We start from the raw sequence: 13,741 nt of genomic DNA, 5'->3' as shown, positions 1-13,741 counted from the left end.
AACTGATACATTATTGATTATATTTTTTCTTAATAAATGAATAGAATGGGTCATATTCCAAAAAAAACATTCGATTTGTTAGAGTGTCTTGTGTTCCAATCCTAAAGAGGTTTGTGAGAGCCTTATTTCGCTGAAGTATTTCATTGAAGTATTGTTTGAATTATGTTTTCTTTCTTGTTTTTTTCCTGCTCTGATGTAAAGGAAATCTCTGAATGAAGTGAATTATGAAATCAGTGGCTTTATAATCACTCTTGCTTGTTATTCATAAGACAAGTCACACTCCAATTTATATGGAGCATTAGCACCTTTCTATAAGTTCTCTAGCCAATTAATTTTCTTTTTATAGTTTTATTTATTTATTTTTACTTTACAATATTGTATTGGTTTTGCCATACATTCACATGAATCCGCCATGGGTGTACATGTGTTTCCCATCCTGAATCCCCCTCCCACCTCCCTCCCCATCCCATCCCTCTGGATCATCCCAGTGCACCAGCCCCAAGCACCCTGTATCATGCATCGAACCTGGACTGGCGATTCATTTCACAAGTGATAATTACATGTTTCAATGCCATTCTCCCATATCATCCTGCCCTCGTCCTCTCCCGCAGAGTCCAAAAGACTGTTCTATACATCTATGTCTCTTTTGCGGTCTCACATACAGGGTTATCATTACCATCTTTCTAAATTCCATATATATGCATTATTATACTGTATTGGTGTTTTTTCTTTCTGGCTTACTTCACTCTGTATAATAGGCTTCAGTTTCAAGACTGAGTTACTGAACTGAATTGAAGGAGTTGCTTAAGTGCTCAGAGTGGTGTCTACCACGTAGAAAGCATTCAGCAAAGCTCACTGTCATGCCTTCTCACTCAGCAGAATGGAGAACTCTTGTTGGAGAACTCAGAATAACACATTCAAGGAGGTTCAGGAATGTGCTCCAATACCAAGCTGTGTGCACAGATATTAGATATAAGGTAAGCCTCGAGTGAGATAAGACATTCAATCAAAGCTGTTTTCACTGTGTGTTGGGTCCTGAGAGGAATGCAGGGATGAAAAAAAGCCTTCTATTGCCCTGAAGCTTTCAGTTAGGCCACCAGAGGGAGATGTCAAGAAAGGAGCACCTCTTTGTGATAATTAAGAGGTAGTAGGAGATAAAACTGGAGAAGGCAATGGCACCCCACTCCAGTACTCTTGCCTGGAAAATCCCATGGACGGAGAAGCCTGGTAGGCTGCAGTCCATGGGGTCGCTAAAAGTTGGACACGACTGAGCGACTTCACTTTCACTTTTCACTTGCATGCACTGGAGAAGGAAATGGCAACCCACTCCCATGTTCTTGCCTGGAGAATCCCAGGGACGGGGGAGCCTGGTGGGCTGCCGTCTATGGGGTTGCACAGAGTCGGACACGACTGAAGTGACTTAGCAGTAGCAGCAGCAGCAGTAGGAGATAAAACAACAGACTGGTTCCAAATAGGAAAAGGAGTACATCAAGGCTGTATATTGTCACCCTGCTTATTTAACTTATATGCAGAGTACATCATGAGAAATGCTGGACTGGAAGAAGCACAAGCTGGAATCAAGATTGCCGGGAGAAATATCAATAACCTCAGATATGCAGATGACACCACCCTTATGGCAGAAAGTGAAGAGGCACTAAAAAGCCTCTTGATGAAAGTGAAAGTGGAGAGTGAAAAAGTTGGCTTAAAGCTCAACATTCAGAAAACGAAGATCATGGCATCCGGTCACATCACTTCATGGGAAATAGATGGGGAAACAGTGGAAACAGGGTCAGACTTTATTTTTCTGGGCTCCAAAATCACTGCAGACGGTGAATGCAGCCATGAAATTAAAAGACGCTTACTCCTTGGAAGGAAAGTTATGACCAACCTAAATAGCATATTCAAAAGCAGAGACATTACTTTGCCAACAAAGGTTCGTCTAGTCAAGGCTATTGTTTTTCCTGTGGTCATGTATGGATGTGAGAGTTGGACTGTGAAGAAGGCTGAGTGCCGAAGAATTGATGCTTTTGAACTATGGTGTTGGAGAAGACTCTTGAGAGTCCCTTGGACTGCAAGGAGATCCAACCAGTCCATTCTGAAGGAGATCAGCCCTGGGATTTCTTTGGAAGGAATGATGCTAAAGCTGAAACTCCAGTACTTTGGCCACTTGATGCGAAGAGTTGACTCATTGGAAAAGACTCTGATGCTGGGAGGGATTGGGGGCAAGAGGAGAAGGGGATGACAGAGGATGAGGTGGCTGGATGGCAGCACTGACTCGATGGACGTGGGTCTCAGTGAACTCTGGGAGTTGGTGATGGACAGGGAGGCCTGGTGTGTTGCGATTCATGGGGTCGCAAAGAGTCGGACACAACTGAGCGACTGATCTGATCTGATCTGAGGAGACAAAATTGCAAAACTAAGCTGGGATCAGATTGTAGAGTGGAGATTTATATGTAATGTTAAGTCAGAAATGACCAGGTCTTTGAGAATCAACTTCCAAGTTCAATAAAGGGATTAACCATTCTTCCTGTGTCCTTCTTACCCTGGGGAATGATTTTGCCTTCTGAATAAGCACCTTTGAGTTCCCAGAAGCACAGATTCGCCATTTACAGGATGATGTCTGTTTGTGGTCTGCTACTTCCAGAATTTCAGTCAGTCCGGGGCTCATATTGTGATCTCAAATTCAGTCAGATTCTTGGAGAGGAGTCATAGTTCTCAAAAGAAACCCATGCTTTTTTTTTTTTTTTTTCTTTTCCAAGTACAATGGAAAGAAATTTTCTCTTTCAGGGATTGTCAATCGTTTCCTCCTGATGCAATTATCTGCTTCATTTGGAGGAATAGGATAGTGTGATAGAATCCCAAAAGGGTTAAGTAATTTGCTTCAGATCACATAAGTAGACAGTTTAGTCAGGATGACAGATTTATAGACAAATAGTTGGAGATGACTTCAAAGATCTGTTGGTTCAATCTGCCCACCACACCCATTTAAGCCTTGAATCGCTTCTACTGCAACCCACTACAAATATTTTCTTGTATTTCCTCTATACTTTCAATGAAAGAGAGCTTGCTTCTTTCTGAGACAGACCAATCTATCTCTGAACAACTCTACCATTAGATATTTATTTCTTCTGTTAAGCTAAACTTTATCTCCCTGTGGCTTTCACTCATAGCCCTTAGCTTTATCACCTGGTACCATCCAGAGCCCATCTGCTCCCTCCTCCCATGATAGTCCTTTAAAGACTTAAAGACAGAGAACATGTCTTCCTAATCTGTTCTCCACAAACTAAATAGATTTTTTTTCCTTCAAAAGTATGTCATGGTTCTTATTAGAAGCCCCTTACCCAGACTGTTTAATCCCTTTTGGACATAATCTGGTTTTCCCATGTTACTACAAAATCTCCTTACACTGAATCCTCTAACACTAAAAATCTATACCTATTAATATTTAGTTTGGTGGGAAGAGATTTTAAAGTAAGGAGACCTAAGTTTTAGCCTCATCTCTATCACTTCATTACTGGGTAATTTCAGGTGGGCTCCTTCTCTTCTCTACTCTTCTCCAGTTATACAAACAAACAAACAAACAAAAGGAATAGACAGTATGAATTGTGAATACTCTCCAAGCTAGAAAATTCCTTGAATCTAAGACAAAAGAGTAGACTCAGATGGAGAATGAAGACCTGGCTTTATGGTAGGAATGCCTGAGCAGAATAACTTTTCTCTTGTGCTCCAGCAAACCCCTTTATCTCCAAGTGGTTTGGAAATATGGAATATGCTGGTCTGTGACTGTTTCAAAGACCTGGAATCCCAGTCTGTGGGCTTAAAGGCCGGGTGATGGCTAAAAATACAGAGCTGAAACTCCCAGATAAAAAGCCAAAGCAACCTGGAACATTCTAGATGAGGGCCTTCTTGGGCCATTCTAAAGAAGAAAAAGATTTATGGGAATGGATGAGGATTCAAACTGCAGTCTTCCATAGCCCAAAATGCTTATTTATGGGAGCCTAGATCCAGCCCCAGAGCCTTAACAACATGTCCATCACACGTTAAAATGCTAAGAAATTCAGCCTCCAGGCTTGACCTTTTTGGATGATCAGTTCTACCTCTGTTTTTTTTTTTCTGTCTAAGCTCCTGGTATGGTAGAATGGCTCCATTAGAATGGAGCCCTGAGAAACTACAAATGGCTGAATGCTTTTGCCCAACATGGCATAAAAATACCCCTCTCAGACTTCTGGTCCAGAGAAGATGACATAGATCAGACAAGATGACATTCTCTCTGCTTCTCCCTCCTAAGGAAAACTACAAGCCTTAGAAATAATGACAAGAGGCAAGAAAGGAGAGCCCTGGAAGGTAGTAAGAAAAGGCTAACTGGTTTAAAACCCTAGACTTCGAGGAATATCCCAGGGGCAGGATGTCTTACACTCATAAACTTGACAACTTAATACAAATAGACAATTCTTTGAAAGCCACAAGCTACTGAAACTCACCCAAATGAAATAGGTAATCTGAATAGTCTTACAATCATTAATGAAATGTATTAAAATCTTTAGAAAAATAAACTGCTTGGACTAGGATGTTTCACTCAAGAATTCTACCAAACATTTACAGTATAATTAACACGAACTCATACTTCCCAATTCAAGGAGTTAGGAGAGGGAAGGGCAGCAAGATAGAGGTGGCTATAAAAGGGTAACAGAAGGAATCTATGGTGCTAAAATGGTAATATAATATATCCTTGTGGTGATGGAATAGTTCTGTGACTTAACTGTGGTGTTGGTCACACAAACCTACACGTGATAAAATTATTTGAGGCTGGATACACATAACACACAGAAACACACACAATGATTACAAATAAAATTGGGAAATACAAATATGATCTGTGAGTTACATCAATGTCAATATCTTTGTTGTGATATTATCCTATAGTTTTGTAAAATGTTGCCATTAGGAAAAACAGGGCAAAGTCTACAAGGAATCTGTATTATTTCTTACAACTACATGTGAATCCACAATTACTACAATACAAATTTCAAATTAAAAAACTTTCTCCTCCTTGAGCCAATGGAGTAGAACAACAACCATGACCCTGTTCTACTCTGTGCATTGCTTTTCTTCAAAGAGCAATGGAAGTAGCTCAACTGAAAGTGAAATTTAGCCCCTTCTCGTCTCATTGCATGTCTTTGAGTAAGCCTCCTTCTGTCCCTTTCTGAGTCTTGTGCTCTCCTTTAATAATAGTAATAACATTTAACATATGCATAACTCTTCATGGTCTATGGAACATTTTCTGTTATCTCATTTGAGCTTCATTCTGAAAGGTTGATAACGTTTTCTTAATGGGTATGAGTAAACTGAAGCTCAAAGAGGTTAAATGACTTGTTCAAGGTCACATAGCTAGTCCGAGGCAGACTAGAAGACAGCTCTTTCTAACTCTGCTGCTTCAGCTGCTAAGTCACTTCAGTCGTGTCCGACTCTGTGCAACCCCAAAGATAGCAACCCACCAGGCTCCCCCGTCCCTGGGATTCTTCACTCAAGAACACTGGAGTGGGTTGCCATTTCCTTCTCCGATGCATGAAAGTGAAAAGTGAAAGTGAAGTCGCTCAGTCGTGTCTGACCCTCAGCGACCCCATAGACTGCAGGCTTCCAGGCTCCTCCGTCCATGGGATTTTCCAGGCAAGAGTACTGGAATGGGTTGCCATTGCCTTCTCTGCTTTCTAACTCTAAAAACTATGTTTTCCCTTCTACACTACACTATCAAGTTTTGTCATGCATCTATCCTTTCATTCATTCATCCAACAAACCTTCATTGGGAAGCCTTCTCTATGTCAAGCCTTTTGGTGGGCCACAGAGTTAGGGAGAAAAGATATGGCCCTTGCTTTTAAAGACCCTACACTCCACTGGGAGGGGCTCCATTCTGAGCAGTCTTCCTGCCCCTCAGGTTAGGATCTCTTCTGCCCATAAGGGTTCTGGAGACTTGAATGCCACCTATACCAAAGTCTCCTTGGGAGTCAGCCCTTGGTACCCCTGCCTGACATGAAAGTCCACCAATGCTGGCCAGGGCTGAGTGCTAAAGTGTAGAGTTGGGAGAACTGATCTGGGGAGAAGAACACTGTTGGCTCTGCTGATACAGCAGATGGGACCGGAGGTAGGGGATATGTGGGCCAGGAATGCCCCCTAGAGGAAGCATGATCTGCCTGGAAATTTGCCACTGTGGCAAGGCGTAAGGAGGGTAGGGTTCCCACCACTCCCATATGCCAACTTCTGCCTCCACAGACTGGAAGGACTCCCACCAGACTGTGGACTCCACAAACTGGAGGGACTCCACAGACTGGAGGGACTCCCACCAGATCGAGTTGTCACAGTTGGTTACAACTGACTGACAGTTCCTGCTACCACAGGCAACTCATGCATGCCCCAGTCTGAGTGAATAAGTGTGCCCCAAGCAGGGGTTGCTTTTTTCCCTCTTGCCTGGGCAGGGAACAAACACCTGAGGGTGGTGCACATTCAGAGGTGGGGTCAAAACCAAAGCTGAGCCCCAGGGGCAGTGAAACTAAGGAAGAACAAAAATATTTCCATGTATCTGCACAAGTCATGGGTCAAATCCCTGAGATCAGCTTGGTAAATCCTGTGTCTGTGGAATACCTGAATAAACCTGACCCTGTTCTACTCTGTGTATTGCTTTTTTTTAAAGAGCAATGGAAGGAGCTCAACTGAAAGTCACGTGATTCTAAATTTAGCCCCTTCCCATCTCACTGAAAGTCTTTGAGTAAGCCTCCTTTTGTTCCCACAATTGAGACTGGTCTACCATTTGCAGCAATGGAATTAGGAGACAAATATTTGTAGGAATTGGGCCAGGCCAGTCTAAGCTGGCCCCACAGTGTTGACAGCAGGTCCCAAGATCTACCTAGAGGTACTGGAAGGCCTCCTGGGGAGGTAGAGATTAGTTCTTGCTCACTATGGGAGCAAGCACGCTCTCAGCAGAGGCCCCAGGAAAATATTCTTAATTTTTTTTTTAGTTTAATTTTGTTCAGTTATTGGTATTGTTACTTTTATTAACTTTTATCTTTTATTTTTATTGTTTAATAAATATTTATTTTGTTTATGAATTTATTACTTTAATAAATAATAAGTTGAATATAGCTTACAAAAACATGGGACAAAAATAGGCAAAATTGAGCTTAATTTTAATCCACCACTTCCTACCCATGTCTGGCCATGTCCCCTATTTTTCTTTTTTTTTAAATTTATTTATTTTTTATTTTTAATTGTAGGACAATTGCCTTACAAAGTTGTGTTGGTTTCTGCCATACAACAACATGAATCAGCCGTAAGTATTTATAGGTACCCTCAGTCTTGAATCTCTCTCCCACTCTGCACCCTATCCTACCCTTCTAGATTATCACAGAGCACCAGGTTGAGTTCCCTTTTTATGAAGCAACTTCCTACTACCTGTATTTTACATATGGTAATCTATATGTTTCAATGCTACTCTCCCAATTCATCTCACCCTCTCCTTCCCCCAAATATATTTGTCTCTATTCCTGTCTGGGTCTCTATTCCTGCCCTGAAAATAGATTCATCGGTACACTTTCCTAGATTATATATATATATATATATATATATATATATATATATATTAATATATAATATTTGTTTTTCTCCTTCTGAATTACTTCACTCTGTATAAGAGGCTCTAGGTTCTTCCACCTCACTACAACTGACTCAAATGTGTTCCTTTCTATGGCTACATAACATTTCATTGTATATATGTACCACAGCTTCTTTATCCATCCATCTGTTGATGGACATCTAGGTTGCTTCTATGTCCTAGCTATTGTAAATAGTGTTGTAATGAACATTGGGAGTACATGTGTTTTTTGGAATTTGTTTTTCTCAGGGCATATGCCCAGTAGTGGGATTGCTGGGTCATATGGTAATTTTATTCTTACTTTTTAAGGGATCTCCATACTGTTCTCCCTAGTGGCTGTATCAATTTACATTCCCACCAGCAATGGAAGAAGGTTTGCGTTTCTCTACATCCTCTCTAGCATTTATTATTTGTAGATTTTTTGATGATGACCATTCTGACTAGTGTGAAATGATACCTCAATGTAGTTTTAATTTGCATTTCTCTAATAATGAGTGATGTTGAGCATGTTTTCATGTGTTTATTAGCCATCTGTATGTCTTCTTTGTATTATATGAATGTTTGTTTAGGTCCTCTGTCCATTTTTTTATTAGGTTATTTTTCTGATATTGACCTGCTTGAATAGCTTGTATATTATGTAGATTAATCCTTTGTCAGCTGCTTCATTTGTAATTATTTTCTTCCATTCTGAGGGCTGTCTTCTCATCTTGTTTATAGTTTCCTTTGCTGTGCAAAAGCTTTTAAGCTTGATTAGGTACCATTCATTTCTTTTTGTTTATATTTCCATTATTCTAGGAGATGGGTCAAAGAAGGTCTTGATGCAATTTGTGTCAAAGGGTGTTCTAAGTTTTCCTCTGTAAATTTTATAGTTTTGGGCCTTACATTTAGGTCTTTAATCCTTTCTAATTTATTTTCATGTTTGGTGTTAGGAAGTGTTCTAATTCCATTCATTTACAGGTAGCTGTTTACTTTTCCTAGCACCAATTATTGAAGAGATTGTCTTTTCTCCATTGTATATTCTTGCATTCTTTTCCAAAGATATGGTACCAATAGATGAATGGTTTTATCTAAGAGTTTTTTTTATCTTGTTCCATTGATCTGTTTCTGTACCAATACCATACTGTCTTTATTATTGTATCTTTGTAGTATAGTTTAAAGTCATGGAGGTTAATTCCTGAAGCTCCATATTTCTTTCTCAAGAAAGCTTTGGCTATTTGGGGTCTTTTATGCTTCCATACAAATTGTGATATCTTTGGTTCTAGTTTTGTGAAAATTCCAGTAGTAATTTGACTGCTGCATTGACTCTGTGGCTTCCCTGGTGGCTCAGACGATAAAGCGTCTGCTTGCAATGTGGGAGACCCGGGTTCGATTCCTGGGTTCGGAAGATCCTCTGGAGAAGGAAATGGCAATCCACTCCAGCACTCTTGCCTGGAAAATCCCATGGACAGAGGAGCCTGATAGGCTACAGTCCATGGGGTCACAAAGAGTCGGACACATTGACTCTGTAGACTGCTTTGGGTAGGATCGTCATTTTTAGATTATTGATTCTTCTAATCCAAGAACGTGATATATTTATAGTTTTTGTCTTTGATTTCTTTCATCAGTCTCTTGTAGTTTCCTGCATACAGGTATTTTGTCTCCTTAGATTGGTTTATTTCTATGTATTTTATACTTTTGTGGCAATGGTGAATGGGATTGTTTCCTTGATTTCTATATTTGTTTCCATTTTTATTGTATAGGAAGGCAAGATATTTCTCTGTTTATTTTGTATCCTGCGACTACTAAATTCATTGATTAGATTTAGTAATTTTCTGATGATATCTTAATTTTCAATGTATAATATTGGGATTCCCAGGTGGTCATTGGTAAAGAATATTCCTATCAATGCAGGAGCTGCAGGATATGTGCGTTCAATTCCTGGATTGGCAAGATTCCCTGAAGAAGGAAATGGCAACCCACTCTGGTATTCTTGCCAGGATAATCCCATGGACAGAAGAGTCTGGTGGGCTATAGTCCATAGATTCACAAAGAGTCACACACGACTGAACAACTAAGCATACACACATGTGCATACACAAATTTATAGTATCACATCATCTGCAAACAGTGAGAGTTTTACTTCTTCTTTCCCAATCTGGATTTCTTTTATCTCCTTTTCTTCTCTAGGACAACTAAAGCTATGTTGAATAATAGTAATGAGAGTGGGCACCCTTGGCTTGTTCTTAGAGGAAATGCTATCAATTTTTTACCATTGAGAATAATGTTTGCTGTGGATTTGTCATATACAGCCTATATTACGATGAGGTAGGTTCCTTCTATACCCATATTCTGAGGAGTTTTTTCATAAATGGATGTTGAATTTTGTCAAAAGCTTTCTCTGCATCCATTCAATGGATTATATGGTATTTATCTTTCAATTTGTTAATATGGTCCATCACATTGATTGATTTGCATGTATTGAAGAATCATTGCATCACTGGGATAAACCTCACTTGATTACGGTGTGAGATCCTTCTAATGTGTTGTTGGATTATGTTTGCAAGAATTTTGTTGAGGATTTGCATCTATATTTGTTGGTGATATTGGTATGTAATTTTGTTTTTTTGTGCAATCTTTATCTGGTTTTGGTATCAGGGTGATGGCCTCGTAGAATGAGTTTGGAAGTGTTCCTTCATCTACAATTTTTTGAAAGAATCTTAGAAGGATAGGCATTCAGTTTAATTCAGTCACTTAGTCAAGTCTGACTCTTTGTGACCCCATGGACTGCAGCACGCCAGGCTTCCCTGTCCATCACCAACTCCCGGAGCTTACTCAAATTCATATCCATCAAATCAGTGATACCATCCAACCATCTCACCCTCTGTCAGCCCCTTCTCCTTCTGCTTTCAAACTTTTCCAGCATCAGGGTCTTTTCTAGTGAGTCAGTTCTTTGCATCAGGTGGCCAAAGTACTGGAATTTCAGCTTCACCATCAGTCCTTCCAATGAATATTCAGGACTGATTTCCTTTAGAATGGGCTGGTTGGATCTCTTTGCAATCCAAGGGACTCTCAAGATTCTTCTCCAACACCACAGTTCAAGATCATCAATTTTTCGGAACTCAGTTTTCTTTATAGTCCAACTCTCACATCCATACATGACTACTAGAAAAACCAGAGCTTTGACTAGACAGACCTTTGTTGGCAAAGTAATATCTCTGCTTTCTAATATGCTGTCTAGGTTGATCATAGCTTTCCTTCCAAGGAGCAAGTGTCTTTTAATTTCATGGCTGCAGTCACCATCTGCAGTGATTTTGGAGCTCTCAAAAATAAAATCTTTCATTGCTTCCATTGTTTCCCCATCTATTTGCCATGAAGTGATTGGATCGGATGCCATGATCTTAGTTTTCTGACAGGCACTAGCTCTTCTCTAAATGTTTGATAGAATTCCCCTGGGAACCCATCTGTCCCTGGGCTATTGTTTTACAGGAGTTTTTTTTTTTTTTTTTTTTAAATCACAGTTTCAATTTAAGTGCGTGTAATTGACTTGTTCATAATTTCTCTTTCTTCCTGGTTCAATTTTGGGAGATTGAACTTTTCTAAGAATCTATTTTTTTCATGTTGTCCAAATGGTCAACATGAAAAAAATAGATTCTTAGATTGTTTTATAAAATAGATTCTTAGATTGTTTTATACTTGATCAAAATCGTCTCACGATTCTTTGTATTTCTGCATTGTCTGTTGCAAACTCTTATTTTTCATGACCAATTTTATTGATTTGATTCTTCTCCATTTTTTTTTTTCTTGGTAAATCTGGCTAAAAGTTTGTCAATATTGTTTATTTTCTCAAAGAACCTGCTTTCAATTTTATTAATCTTTAATATTATTTCCTTCATTTCATTTTAATTTATTTCTGCTCTGATGTTTATGATTTCTTTCATCCTGCTAACTTTTATTTTTTGTTTGTTTGTTTTGTTTTTCTTTTTCCAGTTATTTTAGGAGTAAAGTTAGGTTGTCTATTTGATGTTTTTCTTGTTTCTTGGGGTAGGATTGTATTGCTATAAACTCCCTCTTAGAACTACTTTTGCTGCATCCCACAGGTTTTGAGTTGTCCTGTTTTCATTGTCATTTCATTCTAGAAATTTTTTTATTTCCCTTTTGACTTCTTCAGTAAACTGTTTGTTATTTAGAAACATATTTTTTTTTAATCTCCACGTCTTTGTACATTGTTTTTCCTGTAATTGATATATAGTCTCGTAGCATTGTGGTCAGAAATGATGCTTGATATGATTCCATTTTTCTTAAATTTACTGAGGTTTTATTTGTGACCTGTGATGTGGTCTATCCTCGAGAATGTTCCATGTGCATTTGAGCAGAAGGTGTATATGTCTGCATTTGGATGGAATGTCCTGAAGATATCAATTAGAACCATCTGGCCTAATGTGTCATTTAAGGCTTGTGTTTCCTTATTGATTTTATGTTTTGATGATCTGTCCATTGATGTGAGTGAGGTGTGTGAGGTGCTATTATTGTGTTACTGTCAGTTTAGCTTTCTCTCTGTGTTAGTATTTATCTTATGTATTGAGCTGCTCCTATGTTGGGTGCATAGATATCTACAATTGTTATATCTTCCTCTTGGATTGATCCCTTGATTATTATGTAGTGTCCTTCCTTATCTCTTGCAATATTCTTTATTTTAAGGTCTATTTTGTCAGATATGAGGATTGCTACTCTGGATTTCTTTTGATTTCTACTTGCATGAAGTATCTTTTTCCATCCTCTAAGTTTCAGTCTGTATGTGTCTCTAGGTCTGAAGGCACCATATATTTGGGTCTTGTTTTTGCATCCATTAAGCCAGTCTGAATCTTTCGGTTGGAGCATTTAACCCATTTTCATTTAAAGTAATTGTTGATATATATGTTTTTATTGGCATTTTCTTAATTATTTTGGGTCGTTTTTATGGGTCTTTTCCTTCTCTTGTGTTTCCTGTTTAAATAAGTCCCTTTAACATTTGTTGTGATGCTGGTTTGGTAGTACTAAATTTTCTTAACTTTTGCTTCTCTGTAAAGCTTTTGATTTCTCCATCAGTTTTGAATGAGATCCTTGCCAGGTAGAATAATCTTGATTGTAGATTTTTCCTTTTCAGTACTTTAAATATATCCTGCCATTCCCTTCTGGCCTGCAGAGTTTCTTCTGAAAGATCAGCTGTTAATTGTATGGGGTTTCCCTTATATGTTACTTGTTGTTTTCCCCTTACTGCCTTTTAATATTCTTTCTTTGTATTTAGTCTTTGTTAGTTTGGTTAGTATGTGTCTAGCTGTGTTTCTCCTTGGGTTTATCCTGTATGAGATTGTCTATTCTTCGTGAAATTGACTGACTGTCTCCTTTCCAACATTGGAGAAATTTTTGACTATAATCTATTCAAAATTTTTCTCAAACTCTTCTTTTTATATTCTTCTTCTGGACTCTTATAATTTCAATGGTGGTGCATTTAATATTGTCCCAGAAGTTTCTGAGACTATACTCAGTTACTTCCATTCTTTTTCCTTTATTCTGCTCATCAACAGTTATTTCCATCATTCTAACTTCCAGCTCATTTATCTGTTCTTCTGCTTCAGATATTATGCTATTGGTTCCTTTTAGAGTATTTTTAATTTCAGTGATTGTGCTGTCTCTGTTTATTCTTTATTTCTTCTAGGTTTTTGTTAAATGTGTTAATTGATTCTTGCATTTTCTCCTTTCTGTTTTTGGGGTTTCAGATCATCTTTATAATCATTACTCTGAATTGTTTTTAAGACAATTTGCTTATTTCTTTTTTTGTTTATTTGGTTTTGTGTTTCTTCCTTCATTCGCACAGTATGTCTCTGCATTTTCTTTTTTATTAACTTACTGTGTTTGAGGTTTCCTTTTCCCAGGCTTTGAGGTTGAATTCCTTTTTCCTTTTGGTTTCTGCACTTGGTGGGTAAGGTTGGTCTAATTGTGTAGGCTTCACATTCAATGTGACTTGTGCTTGTGTTCGGGTGGAAGGACATGAGTTTTTGCTTTTATTTATTTTTTCCTCTGACGGGTGGGGCTTTGTGAGGTGGTAATCCTATCTGCTGATGACTGAATCTGTGCTTTTGT

The sequence above is a fragment of the Bubalus kerabau genome, chromosome X, assembly GCF_029407905.1.
Source record: "Bubalus kerabau isolate K-KA32 ecotype Philippines breed swamp buffalo chromosome X, PCC_UOA_SB_1v2, whole genome shotgun sequence".
NCBI classification, from domain to species: domain Eukaryota; kingdom Metazoa; phylum Chordata; class Mammalia; order Artiodactyla; family Bovidae; genus Bubalus; species Bubalus kerabau.
This window is presented reverse-complemented; position numbering follows the sequence as displayed.